Here is a 22,106-nt window from a genome sequence, read left to right on the forward strand (position 1 = left end):
GATAATGACTATAAGGAGCCAATATGGATTTATTAAGAACAAGTAATAGAATCATAGAGTCTCAGAACAGGAAGGGACTTGAGAGGCCATCTAGTTCCAGCCATACCTGAACAAGGAATCTTCTAAAATGTACCCAGCTAAGTCATTCAAGACTTAATTCATCACTTAACCCCAATTGCCTCACAAAAAAAAAATAAAGAAGACTTAATTCATTTCCTATTTGGACAGGATAAGTAGACCAATTAAAAGGAAATGTCATCAAAATAGTATATCTGGATTTTTTTTAGGCATCTGACAAAGTTTTCGTGATATCCTTATGGACAAGACAGAGACACAAGCTTGATTACTGTACAGTTAGAAAATTTCAGGACTTGAATGTTAACTTAGCAAGAGGTGTCTAAGGGAGTACCAAAGTTTTTTGTCCTCATCCCTTTTACATTCAATTGTTTTGTCAGTGACTTGGGTGAAAATATAGATGGAATGCTCATCAAATTTGCAGGTCCAAAAAGCTGAGAACAATTAACAAAATGGAAGACAGATTCAGGATATAAAGATGTATCAACACATTAGAATGATGGACCAAATTTAACAAGGTAAAACATAACTGGTTATAACTATGATTCTCACTTGGAGAGAAAAAAAAACCCCAAACCCACAACTATACAGTACAGCACGTGGGAGATATAGCTAGACAGCAATTCATATGAAGAAGACCATTCCAAAGACTACAAACTCAATGAATCAACTGTCTTCCTTGAAATTCTACATGAAATGTCATCTCCTAGTTTTACACAGTGTCCCCCATGTCCATAACAGACCCCATTCTGATCTCCACTGCTTATAATCCTTATCTTCACTCAAGGCTTTTAAACACAGATGCTATATTGTATACAAGGCCTTTCTTGACCTTCTCTGTCTCTGTCTCCTTCTCAAATTGCTTTATAATTATTTTGTTTATTTCTTACTTATCTATGCATATAGTGGTGCGTCATTCTCCCAACTCCACAAAAATGTAAGCTCCTTGAAGGCAAGGAATATTTCATTTTTACTCTAGCCTCTAGCAAAATGAGTTATATTGAACAGGTCCTTAACAAATGTTTTTTGAAATAAATTGAATTGTTAGCTGTTCTGAAAAACTGCAAAATAATCAAAAATAACAACTCCATTTATGTAAGATTTTGGTTCAAAGCATAACATAATTTTTTTCCTATTTTGTGCCACATAAAAGACATAGTTTTTTCAGAGAACTGAAAGGTCAATGAATCTGAAGTACGATTTCAATACTCTGCCCCAATCAGGCCACTTCTAGAATACTACATGCAGAAAGTAGATGCCATATTTAGAAAAGACATTGACAAGCTAAAATATATCCAGAAAAAAAGCACCCAAGATGACAAAAACCATGCCATATAAGAATCGGTTCAGCTTAGAGAACAGAAACCTTGAGGCATGATAGCTGTCTCCAAAGATTTGAAGGCCTGTTATGTGAAAGAGAAATTAAAACTCCTCTGCTTGGCCTCAGAGAGCAGAATGAGGTCAATAGGTGAAAATGAAAAGGAATTATATTCTAGGTTAATAAAAAGTCAGACTTCTTTACAAACGGAGCAAACCAAATTGGACTAAGTTGATGACCTCCATTATTAGAGGTCGTTCAGTAAAGGCCAGAAAACAAGAGGGGAATCTTACTCAGGTATAGGTTATTCTCCCGTACATAAGAAGTCCCTTCCAACTTGGGATTCAATGATACTGTTGTTGTTGTTACTGCTACTGTTGTTGTTCCATTATTTTCAGTCATGTCTGACTCTTCATGACTACATTTGGAGTTTTTCTGGCAGAGAAACCGGAATGGTTTGTCATTTCCTTCTCCAATAACATTGCCAATGATTACAGAACTTTAATCTAAAGATGGTACTGAACATATGGGGTACTGCTCTATAATGAAGAGCTAGGACTAATAGATTTAAGCTACAGACATTCATATTTCAGTTTGGCATGAGCTGGCTTAATTTCTGACAATTTGTCCAGTCCAAAAAGTGGAATTGGCTGCTTCAGTATGGAGCAAGTCACCCAATACTCCAAGAATTCAAGTGGAAAAAAATATATAACCTATTGTAGATGAGGCAGAGGGGGAATATGAATTTATTTTGATTTAACGTCTTTATTTTTTATAAATTCAGATCCTATATCAGTAGCAAAGCTGAGTCTAAGTTTCCAGGTTATTGCTTAATTTCATATTCTTTCCAGAATAGCATTGAGAAAAGGATACTTCTCTTTTCCCAAAGAGATAAAAGAAAAAGAAAAGTTTCTACATGTACAAAAATATTTATAGTAGCTCTTTTTGTGGTGGCAAAGAATTGAAAATTGAAGGGATGTCCATCAACTGGGGAATGGCTGAACAAGTTGTGGTATGTGATTGTGATGGGATACTATTGTGCTATAAGAAAGATGAGCAGGATGCTCTCAGAAAAATCTAGAAAGATTTATATGAACTGATGCATAGAGCAGTGAGCAAATGTATGCAATTGTATGCAATAACAGCAATATTGTATGATGATCAACTGTGATTATAGATATTCTCAGCAATACAATGATCCAAGACAATTCTGAAGGACTGTTGAATAAAAATGCTATCAACCCCCAGAGAAAGAACCAATGGAGTCTGAATGCAGATTGAAGCACAGTGTTTTTTTCCCCCTTTATCTTTCTTTGCATTCTCTTTTACAGCATGGCTAATATAAAAATACTTTTTGTTTGACTGCACAGGTATAAACTATATCAAAGTGACTGCCTTCTCAAGAAGGAGGGTGGGCAAGGAAGCAGGGAGGGAATTTGAAACTCAAAAATTACAAAAAATGTTAAAGATTGTTTTACATGTAATTGAGGGGGAAAAAATAAAAACATTCTTTAAAAAACTACAGGATTCCAAATTTTCACATGACCTAGGAGGACTTGGTGATTGGGTAGATATTTTATGGATGACGCCTTGAGGAAGGTCATACGGAAAATAAGTGTCAGAGCTAGGATTAGAATTCAAGATTTTTGATTCCTAGCCTAGTGTTCCTTGCCTTTGGGTTGATGTGGGAGGTTTGTTGGGTGTTTTTTTTTTTAACAGACTTGTATGAATATGCGCTACAGGAATTTTTAGCACCAGCTGAAGAGGCCATCTCTCACTGCTCAACAAATTGGTCATAAGAGTTAAGGACCCCCACAGGAAAAGGTCCATTTACTGCATTAATTTTAGGTCAGAGAAAACCATGGAGTTTTCTCTAATTTTGTCTTTGAAACTTCTTTCTCAATACCCATAACTAAGAACTTTCGTGTCCCCAGCTTCAGGCTGGACCAAGCATGAATTCTCCCTACCAGGGACTAGACCTGAAAGAATCCTATCTCAACACTATGGACTCAGGAACAAAATCTTATAGCAGCAAAGGAAAAGCATTCTCTCTCTTTTTTTTTAAATTACCCAACCTAATTGTCCCCAACACTACACTGGTGCTATGGCTATCCCTCCATCTGTATACCTTCAATCCTTGAGTTGAATGGCAGCAGCTATCAAAGTATTTTAGAACTAGAAAAGCAGGGCTTCTGGAACAAGTGGGACAAGCCACAGTCACCAATCTATGGGAAGCACACAGTGGTAGGATCCCTGGTTGGAATTAGATAAGATGGATCATATCAGTGATCACTTTGTCCTCATTTTATAGAACCAATAAGATATACAACTTCCTTCACTACTCCTGAAATGAGGAAACTTTGGGCAAGCTGGAATCATTCACCATGTCATAAGTATTTTTAGGTAAGGGCCTTTAATACAAAGATAATTCTCTTTGCTTCAGTAAGAAAAAAGAAGAAGAAGCCTTTTGACAATACATTAATTCTTCAAATGCAATCCAGGGCACATCGCTGCCCAGCAAGGGCCAGCTAAGTGCAACTGGAAGCCAGCACAGCAATCCAGAAGCCTTCCAATCCTTTAGAAAATGGTAATGCAGCACAGGTACCTATCAATCAAGACTGTTCCTCTAGGAGCTTTGCATGTCCATGTTAAAAAAAAATCCATAAAGCATGAAGTTGAGTTCTAGTGCTCTGGACTCTGCCTACGAAACCACAAAGCTTTGCAGAAACATTTCGCAAAGGACACCAACCCCAAGGCATTCCCAAGAGCTTCCCATGCAGAGTGGACACACATTCTGTACTTTGCTCTCAGTTTATCTAGTGGGCAAGAATTCTAGGGCGGCTGAATAGGGCCAACCAAAATCTTGTTCCACTCCCTTCGCATGACCCCACTCCCCACCTTGCTACTCTAGGCCTCTGTTCCATTCTATCTATGCACTGGGCTAGAACCAAGGACACAGGCCACTTTTTAACTTTGGTCAGTTTCCTGTTGTTACCCTTTTCCAACCAAAGTTGGAAAGCTGGAGCCAAGGAGTCTGAAGAAAAACACAGTTCCAAGGAGGCTACCATGCATCCTTTGTCAAAAGAGATGACAAGCCCGATCTACTGTCAGCAGGACAAACTTGAGTTGTTTCAGTAGTGCCCAAAGGCCTGAAATGAATGAGTCATCCATACTCTCTCAACCAGTCTCGCCAAGTGGCATACATTTATGAAATGGCTAAATGGGGTTAGGAAAGTAATCTGTGCCACAGAATAAAACAATAATAGAAATAACCATAGCAACGATGACAAAAATTTACACTGATCTAGAGATTTATTAAAGTTAGCCAAGCTGCAAGAGGGTACAGTAGATAGACAGCCACCGTTGGAGTCACAGAGATTCAACAAGAAACTCAAAATATCCTAGTGTCTTATACACGCTACCCTTCAGGACCTCATTTAATCTCTGAAGGGCCTAGCGACTCTTTAAGATGATAAATTGCAGGCTGGTTGCCAATATGTTTCAGTGGAGGGCATTTTGCCACTGGAAGTTCCCTACATTCAAGAAATCCTAAGTCAGACCCCCAAAAAAACAGTGCACACACAAGCATCAAACCTGCAATAGAGGCCTTTTGCAGAGATGCTATTCAAAAAAGAGGCCCAAAGGACCTCTTTTAACACAATTTTATAGCTTATGTACACACACACCACACACACACACACAAGACAGTATAGCACAATGGATAGAGACCTAGTTGAAATGTCTGACTGTGTTAAAGTTCTGCCTTTGATACATACTGGCTATGTGACTCAGAGTCAGGTCATTCAATGTCTCAGTAACTGAGACAACTAAGTTGAAGAAAAGGCACCCATCTGAACTGGTAGGGAAAGTTTCTGGTCAACCTTTCATAAACAAAATCACAAGTTCAGTTCCCTCACCATCCACTATAAAATCACAGATATTATTTTATTCCTATGAACCTCTTTACAAATATCATCTCATTTGATCTTCTTAATTCTTCTCAACAATCTCATAAGGCATATAATCCAAATATTATTAAATCCATTTTGCAGATGGAGAAACACAAACCCAGAGAGGTTATGCTCTTGAAATCACATAGGTAAGATACCACCAAGCTAAAAGCCAAACCCAGGCCTTCCAACTCCAAGTCCTGTGTTTTTCACTACAACACACTCCCATTGTATCATTCCTCCATCTACACACCTTCAGACCCTGAACTGAATGGCAGAAACTATCAAAGCATTTTAAGACTGGAAGTGGAATTTCTAAAACAAGTGAGATAAGTTATAGTCAACAAAATCTACAGGTAGATGCAGTGGTAAGACCTCCTTTGGGATTTGACAGGATAGGTCACATCAATGATCATTTTGTCCTCATTTTATAGATGATGTAACAAAGGCCCAGAAATCTTCCACCCATACTGACCACGAACAGTGCTTTCACACAGTAAAAGCTTGTCTCTCTAATCCTGTGTTCTACAGAATGACTACATCCCACAAAAAACAAAACATAAAGTTCTCCATAAATCTTTTATTTCATTCTTTCATGGAGAATCCAGCTTATTGTCACTAAACTTGAAGAATATCTGGTCAAGGGCAGCTAAGTGGCACAGTGGATAGAACTCCAGCCTTGGAGTCAGGAGGACCTGAGTTCAAATCCAGCCTCAGGCGCTTGACACTTACTAGCTGTGTGACCTGGGCAAGTCAATTAACTCCAATTGCCTCACCAAAAAGAAAAAAGAAAGAATATCTGGTCACTCTATCCATTCTAAAACCCAAGGCATTAACAGCTACCTAGATTTCTCCCTTCCCCTCATTATGACCCAATTCTAAACCTGTAAATTCATTGGAAGAAATGACTGAGCCGACAAACTCCATCCTTCTCAAAAACAAGTCTTATCTCTTGTACCCTCCCCCATTACACTACTAGCTCCTCAAAGGCAGGGACTGTTTTTTGCCTTTCTTTGTATCCCCAATGTTTAGCACAGTGACTGGGACGTAGTGGGCTCTTAATATTTATTGAGTTACTGATTCAGTTCCCAAACATGCTCACTTCCCGTATGTCTTCTTCTCTCCCTTTTACACAGCCAAGCCATTGCTTCAATTTTGAAGTCTCATTAGAATCAATGTTGGCTGCTACTGAACAAATCCACCATTTCCCAGATGAAAGGTAAGTAACCACAACAGAATAGCCAATGACAAAAAAGAAGAAATAGCTGCCCTGCGTTTTGCATGCAGCATTTTCCTCTGCTGGCCAACATGTCACAAAACATAACTAGGTAGACAGAAGGAAGAGGAACTGTCTAAAAAAAGCAACTGCCATGTCTTGGCAAACTTTTAAAAAGACTTTAATATTTTATTGGAGGCCCATTAAGCCATCTCCTTCTTCAAGTGTGTCCCTCCCAACCCACCATGTTTCTAGATCAAAATACTTCTACTCAAACTAAGTCCCCCCGGACAACTTCCTATCCCTTAGATGAGACCTCTGCAATTAACGCTTTTCCTAGGTCATTTGCAGTTTAGGACATTAAATCACACTGGCCAAAGAAAATTATCTTGTGGATACCCCCTAGTGACCTACATTAATATCAGGAAGGGGCCATGTCAAATCTTCAAGATGAAGATGAAATTAACCTGAGCCTCTGAGCAATTAGCAAAGAGGAAGAATGGAAGGCAGAGAGGGTTCAAAATTACTTGGAAATCTGCTGGGTGGGGTTCCTGAGAAACTGTGAAGCAGCTGCTAGGGGAATCTCCCATAGACATAGTGTTCTCCCATAGGCCTACTAGCATAGCATCCATTCTCAGAAGAGAAGATTTCCTAATCATAGAGAGGTTGCCCAAAGCGCGACCATCCATGCACCAGTTTTAGAATTGCTAAAGGCCCTTCCAGGTTGAGAAATAAAAATAAAATCTCACCTAGAAGTAAGGCTATGTAAAAGTTTGTTTTTCATGGGGTTCACAAAGAGAGTGTGTCCCAAAAGTCTTAGTGCATTTTCAAGTTTAATGGCTTAAAACTGCACTAAGACTTTTGGGAAACCTATATATAGAGCTTTAAGGTTCTACATAAATTTATCTCATTTGCTCCTTTCAACAATGCTGTCAAGACAATGCTACCAATACTCCTATCACCATTTTTATTTTATTTTTTCAATTAATAAGCATTTGTTTTTCACTTCCTCCCACTTCCTCTCATCTTCAGAAAAACAAAAATAAAACTCTCGTAACAGTTATATATAATCAAGGAAGACAAATTCATACATTGACCACATCCAAAAATGTATATCTCATTTGGCATCTTGAATCCATCTCCCTTCAGTCAGGAGCTAGGTAATGCGCTTCACCATTAGTCTTCTGGAATCCTAGGTGATAATTGCATTGATCATAGTTCTTTCAAAGTTGTTTCTCTTTACAGTCTTCTTGTTATTATACAAATTGTTCTCCTCATTCTGATCACTTCAATCTGTGTCAGTTCCTATTAGTGTTCCTAGGTTTCTCTGAAACGATACTCAAAACGAGGAATATTGAAAATCAAAGAGCTTAAATGACACGACTAGTTTTTAAAAGCAGAATTAGAACCCAAGTTTTTCTAACTTAACTCCACCATTCTATACATTACAACATGTTGTTATTTCTCTACTTCTCCAATATTAGCTCCAAAGAGCAAAATTCGGGCAGGTTTTGGCTGTATGTCAGTCAAACGCCAAGAGATAGCAAGAACCAGAAGTGGTTTCTGGATCTTTGTGGTTTCCTTCTGCTAACTTGAAAAGAGATGTTTAAAATTAAAACTGAAGAAACTATCCTGCTCCTTCTTGGTGACCAATTAAGGGAAGAGAAAAAGTTCCTTATACCTATTAAATAGGTAGCAAGTACCTAATATGTGCTACCTATGTGACTATAGTGTTAAAAGCTTAACAAATTATCACATTTGATCCTCACAACAAGCCTGGGAGATAGGTACTATTATAATCTTCATTTTATAGTTGGGGAAACTGAGGCAAACAACGTTTAAGTGACTTGCCTACAAAGTGTCTGAGGCTGGATTTGAACTCAAGTCTTCCTGACTCCAGGGCCAATCCTCTATTTCATTGTACCACCTAGATGCACTGAAGGTTTGATAGTTCTTAATGGCTGCCTATTGTTTGAGTCATTGAACTAATTGTCTGTCTTTAGGGTATAACAGGTACCTGGAGAAAAGGCTCACTTTCTCATCATCTGTATCCTCCTAAACTTTGCCCCAAACACATGCTTCAAGCTATCCATGTCCTATGGAGAAATTACAAAATCACCAAGTTGGGAAAAACCTCAGAGGTCATTTATCACCATCTATGACACAGCAGGAATCCTCTTAGACAACATCCCAGACAAATGGTCATCCAGCACCCACCTGAAGCTCTTCAGTAAAGGTGAAGCAATGACTAGCTCTCAACATCCTCACGGTATTTGCAATCCAGAGATCTCAACTCAGCCTAGCCCTGAAGGACTCCAGGCAGAGGAAGGACTACATGCTGCAGATTCGCAGTGAGAAAGGGGGCTTGCCTTTCTGAGCAAGAGATCAGAAATCAAAAGGATTGTCATTTCCCAAAAGTATATGGTGGTCATGTGCACAGGTTGAAAAGGATGGATGAAACTGAAATGGAGTGTTGCGAGATTATAGCAACCAAGTTGAGTCACAAAGAAAACAAAAGAAGGCAAAGAGGTGGAAATCCATGATTGTGGAACACTGGAGATAACAACAGACTTTTTAAAAGTGTGAGTTGGTTTTGCTAATTTTTCTTCTCCTCTTAAAAAATTCATTATGATAAAAGATAGCTCTCTGGGAGAGGGAGAATGAAGACAGAAATGAAGGATATGTAATAACAAAAAATGTCAATGAAATTATATTTAAAAGTTTTATTTTTTAAAAGGATTGACCATTTTTTCCCCATGCTTTCACACAGATTCTCATATCAGTAGCATATAATTTACATTTGAAGGAAAAGGATCATATATACCTTCCTGTATAGTAGTAGTAGTGGTGGTAGTAGTAGTGGTGGTAGTAGTAGTTGTTTTTATTGTTTTTATGGTAGTTGTAGTTGTAGTAGTGGTGGTGGTGGTGTGAAGGAAGAGGAGGAGGAGGAGAAGGGGGAGGGGAAGATGGGGAGAGGAGGAAGAAGGGGGAAATCGGGGAAAGAAGAAAAAGAAGGGGAATAGGAGAAAGAGTAGGAGGAAGAAAGAAGAGTGAGAAAGAAGTGAAACAAGGGGGAGGAAGAAAGGAGATGGTGGAAGAGGAGGAGAAAGAGAAGGGGGAGGAAGAGGGGAAGAGTGAAGAAGAGGTGGAGAAGGGCAGAGGGAAAAGGAACAGGTAGGTGGAAGAGGGAAATAAAGAGGATGATATTTTGGCTAGAATGGTGTTTGACATCAGAAGATTTGGGTTGAAATGTGCTTGAGACACTTACTACTAGTATGAACATGTGCACATCACTTAAACTCTGTGTGTCTCAGGCAATCTCCTTGGAACTTCTCTATTAAACCATACAGAGCTTGTGAGCTGCTTTGGCAGAAGAAGTTCCTAAGCCAGGAGTTCCCTACATTGATGAAATTTTACACACACACACACACACAATTTATCCAGTGTATTCTGAGCCCACATATCCAGCTCCTACTAGAAGCAACCTAAACTATCCTTAGATAAATTGGGAATGCCTAAACAAGTTTTTGTATTTGAATATAATATCATTGAAGAATTTATTATTATTATTATTAAAGCCTAGGAAGACTCATGAACTGATACAGAATGAAGTGAATAAGAAACAGGAGAACAATTTAAGCAATAACAACATTCAAAAGATAAATGATTTTGAAAGACATAAGAATTGTGATCAGTGCTACGATCAACCATGACTCAAGAGTGCTGATGATGAAACATGCCACCTATGTCAAGACATGGAAGTGAAAGACTCATAAAAATAAATAAATAAATGAAAGTTGGAAAAGAAAATGAACTTTCCATCAAAGTAAACACTTGGTCCATTTGCTAAGGAGCAGCCTTCTTTTATAGTTCCTCCCAGTTAAGAACATTTTGATCCCAAGAGTAAAGGAGTAGATGGATGATGGGTGTTTGAACTCCCTTTAATGTCTTGTGTTGTGGTGCGATGGGACAAGTGGAATTCATTTGACCAGAGCTATGATGACCAAAAGGACCTCAGGGGTTGTGGGCCTGACCCCAAAGCCTATCTGATACGCTGAAGTTATTCTAAGCATCTAAAAACTATAGCTGGCTTTGCATACATTTTCTATTTACATTGTAAGGAGCTTTTTGTCAGATAAGATCTTCTTTCATAAGATCAAAGATTTAGAGCTGGAAAAGAGCCTAGAGAGCTCACTTTTTACAAATGAAAATGCTGAGGACTACAGGAGGGGAAATGACTTGACCAAGGACACATAGTCAGTAAGTGGAGAGCTGATATTCAAAGTGAGCTACTTGTGATCACCAGGGACTTCACTATACCAAGCTGCCCCTCCTACTACATCTTTTTCTTCGCAGTAATGTCTTAATTCATCCTCCCAGTGGACCCTGCCCTTTGCTTCCCTCAAGCAGAAGACATGGAAGGCCATGAGGTGGGAGAGAGAGTAAGGGAGTGGCAGTCTCTCCCTCCCTTCCAAAATCAGGAAAGGGCCCTGTTCATTCCTAGGCTTCTAAGAAGGAGACATTCCTCCTCCAGGTTTGGAGGAAGTTGGCAAACTAAAATTTGGAGCAAGGGAATCCAGCAGCCCCTCCTCTCCTCTCCTCCACTTACCCCCCAGGGACACTTCAGAAGATGCTGACACTAGGCCCCTGGGCACCCCTCTCACTAGCTCCCCATCTGCCTCACTCCATTTAGCTCTAGCAATTCAATTCCCTTTCCCCCACCCAGAAATCGATGTTTAATTAACACATTATTGGAAAAATAAACAGACTTCAACGTGGATGCAATGAAGCTAATACATCTCTGCTGGGGTGTGTGTGGGGGGAGGAGTGAAGAACAGACAGCACCCCTTTGCCAGAGCTCCTCTTTTTCAATTTCCTCCAATAATTCCCTCTCTCCAAAAGAGATTTTTTTCTTCCTTTTATCACTTCACTTTCTCAGGAGCTTATAGGCATCAGTTTTCTCTGCTGCCTATCAGGCCATTTTAGCCCTCAACTCACATCCTACATTTATCAGAGGCATATGTACACATATCCCACACCACATTCCTCTTCATTAAATAAAAAGCATGACAAATCCTTCTGGGATACAGCTTATGAGATTCATCTATAGAACTTATTTGACATATATTCTAACATGTTGCAAAGAATGAGGTGTGGGTTCTGCTCCAGAGAACTTCACCAACTAGGTTCATCCATGTGAGATGACTAGGTTACTGCTGTTCTCAGAAGCAGAGAGCTAAATAAGTTGATCTTTGGGGATCTCCTTCAACTCTCTGAATCTTTCGGAGAGCTAAATATTCTTTTAGATACATTTCCTCTTCCATCAGCCCATTCTAGGTGCCCCAGTACCATGTTCCATTTTCCATGAGGAAGAGTGAGTAATCCCTAATCAATGCTCCATGTACCAAAGATCAGAAAAGAGTATAGTTTAATAGACTCCTCCTGTTCTTTCACTATCAGTCATTACACAAAACAATGAGCTTGTTTCCAGTCCCATGGAGCTGAAAGTCATGGCAATAACTGGAGTGGGACTGAAAAGATCCAAGTCCTCTGCTCTCAATCCTACATCACCAAGACTCCACACTGGGGACTTTGAAGAGGGAAAACAGGGCCAAGAACCCCATGGAAAATTGAGACATTCCAAAGCAGGAACCCAGCTACCCCATACCTAGTAAAGCAGCCTCTTCTCCCCAGGTTTAATTAGCTCCTCCAAAATGAAACAGTGACAGTATTATGGCCAAGAGTAGTACTACAAAATGAACCATCTCACACAATCAATAAAAAAAGAACACAGAGAAGGAGACAAAAACTAGGCTATTTAGGAAACAGTTCAGGAAATGAGTATGGATAGAGTTGTAACTAGATTTGGTGAGCCTGTATAGCTTTATGTCTCTGATCTCCTTGAACAGGAACCAGATTTCCTTACCCTTCTATCCCTCCCCACATTAAAACAAGAAATAACTGATCCATTGCAGATCTAAGAACATCACTACTTCTTCACTTTTGAGTCTTCTAGAATAAGAATCCTTGTATTCTCAGTACACATTCCACACCCCCAGGGACCCTTGTTCAAGACTCAGCATGGAGTTATGATATCACAGGTTTAGACCTGGAAGGGACCTCAGAGGTTATCTAGATCAACCACTTTATTTTACAGGGGGAAAAAAACTGCACTCCTGAAAAGTTAAGTGATCTGCCAAAAGTCACTTGGGTAAGAAATGGGAAGTTGGGACCTCTGACTCCAAACCCAGATCCTCTGACATCAAATCTAGCAATATTTTGTTTTGTTAAATTACTGGCTGTTTGCAGCTTAATTGAGGCTTGGGAGCAGTAAATCCTAGTGATTTATGTAGTTGAGGCCAGTGGAATAACCAACTTCCCTAACCAGCTCAGGACTGACAACAATGACTATCTATACATACTCAAATTCAGTTGCCAATAGGTTCCAGTGCCCCTTCATGATGAGGTAAGTCTAAGGGTGGAGGAGGGGAAGAGAACATCCTAAGGGAGGCTCAACAGGTTACCATTAAGCTCCTTTTTCACTTGATAAGAACACTCCAAGGGGAAGCCAAACTGGTCATCAGAATGAGACCCAAAAAAATTAAATGAAGGACTCATGTTGGCAAGTTTATTTCAGCACATCCCATGACATCAGACCTAAAAAGGGCCTAAGGGTCTTTAAGAAATGGCCCTAAGAGATATGGGAGAGAAAGAATCAGTGTCTGTCCAGCGAGTACCTCCTCTCCACTCTCAGGCTGTGAGCAGTCTGAAATGACCCCACTCCAAGGGAAGGTGACTGATTCACAATGTCTTCTGATCCAAAGATCAACTTGCTATTTGGTTCACTAAATTGAGACCTTACTGATGTCCCAAATAATGTACTTTTATGACTAGAATTATAGGTGAAGTTGGAGAATTTGAATACCATGCTAAAGTTCTATTTATTTATGAAAAAGTACATAAAGTTTTCCCAGTTTAGAGGAGAACTTTACCCAGATTTCATAATCTTGTCCAAAGTCTCAGAGATTAGAATTTATAGCAAGTTAATTTCATTCCACTAATATTTGAAAGCCAACTAGGTAAGTTGGCAAGGCCCGGAAATGGCATTTATTCACTCATTCATTTCATATATTTTTATTAAATACCTGCTAGGTATCAGGTACTATCTTGGGCACTGGGGATACGATGACAAAAATAAAACAATTTCTGCCCTTTGAGGGGCTTACAATTGGGGAAAAACAAGATGTACACAGAAAATGAAATGCAAATGATTTGAAATGAAATATAAAACAGATGAGAAGTAACTTTAGGAGGTGCACTTGAATTGCATTTTGATAAGAGACATGGATTCTATAAGGTGGAGTGGAGAAGAGAGTAAAGTCCAAATATGAGACAATCTGTGCAAAAGGATGGAGACGGATAATGGAATGTGCTATATAGTAAATCTGATTGGCTGGAATGTACAATGTGTTAAGAGCATAATGAGCAGTAAGCCTTAAAAGGTTGTGTAGAGCTAGATTTTGAAGGGCTTTAGAAATCAAACAGCAATTTATATTTTATCCCAAGAGGCAATAGAGAGCCATAAGAGCTTCTTGAGGAGGGGAGTAACATGGCTAAAACTGTACCTTAAGAATATCAATACCCAGAACTTAGCACAGTGCCTGGCATATAGTAGACACTTAATAAATTTTATTGGATTGGGGAAGAAAAATATGTCTGATAACATTAAAAAAAAGTGGAAGGGATTAAGAATTATATTAATAAATGGGAGAAAAATATTAAAAATATCAATAGTGCAGCTGTGTGGAGTATGGATTAAAGTGGGGAAAGATTAAAGCCAGAAGAACAATTACAAAACTATTGCAAAAGTCCAGGTAAGAGGTGAACTAGGGCTTGTATCTGTGAGTAGAAAGAGGTGGGGGCAGCTAGGTGGCACAGCAGATAGAGCACCAACCCCGAAGTCAGGAGTACCTGAGTTCAAATCCGGCCTCAGACTAAACACTTGACATTTACTAGCTGTGTGACCCTAGGCAAGTCACTTAACCCCAATTGCCTAAAAAAAAAGTGCCGCTAGAAAGAGGTGGAATGATGCAGGATATGTTGTGGAAGAAAACTTAGCAATGCTTGGTAACTGAGTATTAGGGGTAAGGACGGGAGAAAGCTGAAGATGACTTTTAGTTAGTGAAATCGGGTAACTGGAAGAATGGTGGTAGTCTTTTTTTTTTAGGCAATCAAGGTTAAATGATTTGCCCAGGATCACATAGCTAATAAGTATCCAAGGCTACACTTGAACTTAGATCATCCTGACTTCAGGGCTAGCACTCTATTCACTGTACCACCTAGCTGTCCCCTGGTACTCTTAAAAGGAACAAGGTAGAGAGGAAGATGGAAGATGAGGCTGGGGGGAGGGAAGGGCAGAGTAAAAAATCTGTTTTGGATCTGTTCAGTTTGAGATACCTATAAGACATATACCCAGAGAACTCCAATGAACAGCTGTTTAACATGGAACTGGAATTCAGGAGAGAGACTGGAGTTTGCTATATAGATCTGAGAATCACCTGATAAAAGTCATAGTTCAACTCATGAAATGTTGAGAAAGCCAAGATAGTGTATTGAGGGAAGGGAGGGCCCAGAGCAGAGCCCCAAGAGACACTCACAAAAAGATGGTGGAACTTGGGTGATGATCCAGCAAAGGAAACTGAGATGGAATCTTCAGATAGAAGAGAGTATGTTATGCAAATCCAGAAAGAAGAAAGTGTGTACAAGGAAAATGCAGTAGAGAGGTCAAAAGGGATGAAGACTGAGAAAAGGCTATCAAAATTTGAAATTAAGAGATCACTTGTAACCAGTTTGTATCCTAACTGAATTGAAGGTTTTCCTTGTTGGTTCAACCTATCCCTTCATGTTCAGTTGGTGCAAAACCACGACCTAAAAATACTCTCTTAGGAAGGAAATTGGGATATCAGTTACATCAAGTAGACATTGCTGCCTCCATGCCTCAAGTAACAAAAACAGCTGTATAATAAGCAGCTGTTGCTGTTTGTCCCTCATTCTTGAAGAGGACCATGGCATCAGGAAGGTTGATGCCATGACTTGCAAGTGAATTGAATTGAAGTAAAGGAGGGATGTGCATAGTCATCAGCCCCACTTTCTGCTCCAGCCATTTGGGTCCAATGGCAAGATATAGATTAAGATGACTAGAGATGGCCCCCCACAATAAGCAATGAAATGAGTACCAAATTGGGAGACAGGAAAATGGGCATCAACGCATTGGTTGGCCCACAGTTCTGCCCCTAATTTACTGTGACCTTAGGTAGATCACTTAGCCACACTATTCTGATGTTTCATCATGGCATGGATTGGAAGACCCATTCAAAGGTCTTCAAAGGCTATTCCAGGAAAGAAGAAGCTCCCATAGGTCTTAGCAAGCTAGAAATGCCTTGGAAAGGAATGTGAAGAGTAATTGTTACTGTCACCTGAGGAGCCACGTAGATAAGCATAGAATATTGGACACTGGTTGACAGATTTTTTTGGTCATGACAACCCTTAAATAGATGGCAATCTATTGGAACTAAAGTTCTCATCTCTAAGGTTCTTCTCAACTCTTCAATTCTATGATGTTCTATGATATCCTTGTATGTTGGCTGCCAATAAAAATCATTCTTTAAGCACCTATTTTGTGCAGAACATTGTACTAGGTGATTAGGGAAATCTAAAGTTTGGATAGGACATGGTCTCCACTCTCACAGAGGTTCCAACAGAATAATGGGATAGGAAACCAACACTATGTATGTATGTATGTATCTATGTATCTATCTATCTATCTATCTATCTATCTATCTATCTATTCGCAAGTTCAGTCATTTTTCAGTCATGTCTGACTCTTTGTGACCTCATTTGGAGTTTTCTTGGCAAAATATTGGAGTAGCTTGCCATTTCCTTCTCCACCTCAGTTTACAGACGAAGAAACTAAGGCAAACAGGGTTAAGTGACTTGCCCAGAGTTACATAAATAATAAATGTTCAAGGCCAGCTTTGAATTCAGGTCTTTCTGACTTGAGGCCTGGTGCTCTATCCACTGTACAACCTAGCTGTTTATAAGTATGCACACACACACACACACACACACACACACACACACACACACACATATCATGGGAAGGCATTAAAGAGCTACAAAACAATCTGCTACATGAGGTTGAAGGAAAAATGTTATGATTGACCATGGGGACTTACAAGTGAGTCCTTGTGTTCGTGTGATCATGGACGGATGGTCAGCAAAAAGCCTGAAAGCAGAAGAGAGAATAAGGTGGCACATGGAAAGGTCAAGGCAGCTGGGAAAGAGGCAATAGAGAGTCCCTCTGGACCAGCAATGAGAAAAGACTTCTTTTTAAACTCAGGTAAGAGTATTTTATTTCCTCTCATACCTCTAGAATTGCACATAACACTAGGGCAATGAGGAATAGGACTCCACTTTCCCAAACAATAAGCTTCAAGGGAGGAAAAGTCCATTTCTTGGGCTGCTGGAGTGAGAGCATGCTTAGCCTCAGCCCCACAAGCTGCCCCAGCTCCCCCAACCCCATTATTGCCTGTTGCTGTAATCAAAAATCAAAAAACAACAACCAAAAAAAAACCCCACTGCATTAATTTCATCTGCATCATGGCCATCTCTGGCCCTCAAGTGTCAGAACTGCAGCTCAACAGCTCTTTTCGTGAGCAGGTGTGTCTAATTTAGTGGGATATTGAGGTAGAGGAATGGCTTATGCAACCATTTGTGTGTGCGGACTGACACAAGTAAGTGTACGTTTTTTGATGGTGGGCTTTCCACAGACTACATCTCCACTGCAACACCTCCAAAAAACTGAGGATCCGGGTTCAGATGAAGGAAAAGACAGTGATAGAATAAAAGTACTCTCATTTCCCTGAATATCACAGAAAGAGAATAGCGACACCCACTATACTCAACCCAGTAGGGATCAAGCAGGAGGGAGTTGGGAGCAGGCTAGAGCAAAGGTGGAAGATGAGAAAGAGAAAAGAGACTTAGAAGTGTGACAAATTCTCTCTCCAAGAATCCTGCTCCCTGATTTGTCCTTTGCATTCCAAAGACGGCAGAAGAGTGTTTCTTCCTGATTCTTCAAGGTCAGATCCAAGAAGAGAAGGGGGAGAAACTGGAAGCATTAATCAAGGCACATTCTTTTTATTTTTTCATTTAAAGGGGGAGGGATATACACTTTACTCATGAATCAGAAAAAAAAAGAGTGACACCTTCACCTGAAAGAGAAGCAAAAATGGCGTCCAGTAATTAAACTGATAGTGGCCCAGGAGAGCATCAGGAATGGGCTGATTGGAAACAATATGCCTTCTATAACAGGGGGTGATTCAAAGGGTCAAAATGCAGCCTCAGAGGAGAGTGATGATGACACGAGAGAATAGAACTAATTCCCCAAGAAAGGACAGAAGTGGTGTGAGTGTCACAGAGCCTTCTTCTCCCTACTGAAGGCTCTAACTAGGTAGCTGGGAAAACCCTCTATTTCGCCCACCTCATCCCCTCCACCTGCTTTAGTCTGTGTCCGCCCACCAGCCCTCCATGATCACATCCACCCACGGACTCACTTGGTGGACGGGGGAATCACATACCAGGCTTCCCACCAGAGACTGTTGAAGGGTTTTTCCTCCTTTGCATCTGCCTGAAAAAGCACTCATTTGCTTTCTTTCACTCTCTCCCCTTCTTCTGCCTTGTAACCCCCCACTCCATATATCCTACGGAGGGAAGGGAAGCTCCCTTTCATGGTGCCAACAACCAAGTCTCTCCAGAATCACTCACGTACACATGCCCAAAGCTCACAAATACACACATACAACACACACACACACACGCACACACACACACACACACACACACACACACACACACACACTCCATACAAAAGACATGCAGCCTCCAGCTTGGAACAACATATAAAATGTTGACAACCCCATTCTGCACAATCCTAGGCAAATAAAGAATTTGATGATATAAACACAAAAATATGTCAAATATAACCCCAGATACCACCCAAGATTCAAGATACACATGTACAAAATAAAATCCAGAATTTTTGAAGGCTATACATATTGATATTCATGTAGTATGACTAGGACAAAGACATTGCTTCACGCTCCCAACCAACCATACATTCTCTCTGGTCTATTCTGCAATGCCCTCTAGCACACAACAACCCACCGATCAGAGCTTTGTGCCATCATATGTGTGTGTTCATGTCTGCATGCATGAGTGTCTCCAGTGTGCAAGCATCATGTTCTCCAGAGGTAACCCAGCCCTGCCTGTGCTCCCCTGGTATAACCTTCCCTCCAGTGTGTCGCAAACATAGATTTCACGGATGGTTAAATTGGATCATTATCATCGGGTACTCATTTGGTCCAAAAAAAAAGTCATTAATATCATCTGCCTCCCCCATTCTCATTCCCTTCTCATGGAAGCCCCCTACCACCCCTCCCCAAATACCCTCAAATACTCTAATCCCATGAAGTGCGACACAGCCAGCATTCAGGAAAGATAATGGCGAGTAGGAGAAGGAGGTTGGTGGAGCGGACGTGCCTATGATATTTGCTGCATCTCCCATTTGTTAATGGAAGGAAAAGAAACACAGTCAAGGTAATGGTGGGGAGGCTAAAGGGTATGGGCAAACAAAATAAAATAAAGCTCTCCATTGGTTCTGCATGTGTAAGTGAACATACATGTATGCTGACTTAACTCTCCTATCAGGAGGCTGCATCCGTGTGGCATGTAGCAAAGGCCATCGTGCCACTGTTGTGTTGCGAAAAAAAATTAAAAAAAAAGAACCGCAGAGCCATCAGGACGAAACAGAATTCGCTCATCGAGAGACAAGAAGCCTGGAGGGGTGGGGGAGTGGAGGGGGGGACTGGAAGGGAAGGGATGTATAGAGATAGAATTGGAAACACAGAAAAAGAATTGGGGGGAAAATTGGTGGTCAGATGAAAAAAATATGTACACACCAAGGCATGAACATAGACAATATCCAAATGCCAACACTGCTTCACTGTTCATCCAAGATTGACAATCCATCCTCCATCTCTCCTCTGCCTCTCCTCCCCCCCATACTGGTGCAGATGGATTTCTGTATCTCAGTTTTGCAGCAGTGGGGCTAATTACAGGCAGACCCAACCCCCCTCACTAAATTAACCCCTCCCCCTTTTTCCTTTTCTTTTTTTTGTTAAAAGGCCAATCTGAAGAATAATGTGTTTTTAGAGATAATGGATTATTTTTTCTAAGAGCGAAAGAAAAGGAGAAGGTAGAGCACGCATTATGTGAATCAGCGACTTCGTCACATCACCTCTGTGTCCTCTCCACCCCAACTCTTTAAAGTCTCTCCATCCACCTTGTCCCCACTATCTCCATCTTCCCCCACCATCAAAGAGAAATGAAAATACTACAATGCATACAGCATCACAAACACTCCTACCCCCCACCCCCCGCCAAATCTGGGTAGCCGATCTCAAAATTGCATCCACTAATCCATCTCCGTAAATCTTTTCCCCTTAATATAGACAGAAAATAATCAACATGTTAAATGGAAATGAAGCATTTGTTTTTATAAAAAGGTCAGGCCCCAGCTATACTACCCAACGATATTGGGGAAAACTGGGGATCCAAAAGGAATAGTTGTCTTTTACAACCTAGTATCCATCTTATTTCTGGTTTTCTCTTGAAGAGGCACCTTTAAAAATTCACTGGAAGATGCCCGAAAGCTCCAGAAAAATAAGGGGGGTATTCGCATAGTCCAGTTGGTTTAAATTTTTTTTCAACCTAGCCCTGTTGCTTACTCTAACAGTGAACTTCCATTGCCCAGTCTCTCCCTCTTCCAAAAGGGAATTGTCTTGCAGAATGAACCCCCATATGTAAGAAATGGGCAAAGAGTATTATTCCTTACCCCACACCCCGCCCAAATATTCAAACAATGGGAATATCTCAGCCTAACTGGCTACTGACGGAAATGTCATTTTCCTGTCTGTAACTTGAGACAGATTAAGATATTTTTCAAAAAACAGCCTTCACTCATCTCTCCTCCAACCTTGCAAACCCAATAGCCCTTAGGTAAACTTGCCTATCATCACCACACAGACCATCTTAACTTGAGTGGCGATGCAGAAGCCCTTGATCAGCGATGGCAGGCTCTAGCCAACAAACCAATTCACAAAGGGCTAATTCTTCTGAATTCCTTCCCCCTACCCTGACAGTCTCCCCAAATCTACCATCTTGGTAACTGTGTCACCAGTATCACCAGGGAGTTCAAATTTATTCCAAACAACCACCACAAAGATGAACAATACCCCTAGCCCCTAAACTACGCTGTCATCAAGGTTCTGTGACATAGCCGTGTCTATCTCTCCTTAGCAGGGTTACCCACTGAACAGGAGGGATGACTCTGGGAAGGGAAAGAATTAAGAAGATTAGAGTGCTTGTGATTGCAAAAGCAAAACTATTTTTTCCCAAAGCTGGGAATAGCATAGTGAAGAGATAGAGAAGGAAAGTGCTTGGTTCCAACCACTTCTCTTTCTTGTGCTAAAGTGATGCCTTCCTCTTCCTAGGCTTCTGTAAAGTCAACTGATCTCTGACCTTTTCATTTAAAAATTAGTAATTAAAAATAAAAAGGCAGTGACAAAAAAGAAAGGGGAAAGATCATACCCTATCCTAACTATTCTATAAAATAGAGCGGAAATTCCATTTCTCCATTTATTTATTTATTTATTTATTGAGTATTTTGACAAAATCAAGAGGAGAGAGTATTAGAGGTGGAAGGAATTTTTAAAAAATGTTTCTCAAGTAATCACAGGAGAAGTCACCTGCAAAGCACCACAGTCAGTACCCGTAGGTAAGTATTACATCACTGTCCTGGGGAGGAGGGGGAGTTTTTTTTTAATCATCATTATCTCAATGATGATTCTAAAACAGTTAAGTTTTGTGGTTTAAAAAGAGAGAAGGAAGAAGCCCAAACTCTGGAATAGCACAATGAGTCTTGAAAAAACAATTCATCGAACCAGCCTTTAAGGTCACTGAGAGCTCAAAAACCCACAGCGCTCATACAGTGGAAGTTTTCAGGCAAGCCTGCTACTAAATCATTAATATAAACAAATGGAAGGCAGAGAAAGAAGATTTCCCCTGTAACGGATCCAAAGAGGCTTGCTCATGCATACTCCCTCACACACAGACTCCACACCCCTCCCTTTTCACCTTCCTCCGAGTCTGCCCACCTTCAGAGCAAGATTGCAAGGAGTCCAGCCTAAAGCCCCATACTCAAATAACACATCCCAGCTACAAATACACATCTTGGCTCCCAAGCAGCCTCTCATTATTTAGGTTGGACTTCTTGCCTATCCCTGTCCCTTCTCTCTTTTCCCAGAAGAAGAAAGAAAAAAAATTTAAAGTAGACACAGAGGAAAAAAAAAGTAGACACAGAGAACCAAAAAGTCTCAGCCTTGAATGAAGTGATGGTTGTCTTTCTCCTAAATCTCAAAATCCAAGGAGA

General features: G+C 40.4%; 1 protein-coding gene across 5 annotated transcripts in view; it reads right to left on the reverse strand.

The window, feature by feature from the left end:
* NRXN3 (neurexin 3) overlaps nt 1–22,106 on the reverse strand; it is a 2,091,311-nt gene that overhangs the window by 2,068,568 nt on the left and 637 nt on the right. The window lies entirely within an intron of this gene.

The sequence above is a fragment of the Phascolarctos cinereus genome, unplaced genomic scaffold (assembly GCF_003287225.1).
Source record: "Phascolarctos cinereus isolate Bilbo 61053 unplaced genomic scaffold, phaCin_HiC Scaffold_3;HRSCAF=262, whole genome shotgun sequence".
Classification (NCBI taxonomy): domain Eukaryota; kingdom Metazoa; phylum Chordata; class Mammalia; order Diprotodontia; family Phascolarctidae; genus Phascolarctos; species Phascolarctos cinereus.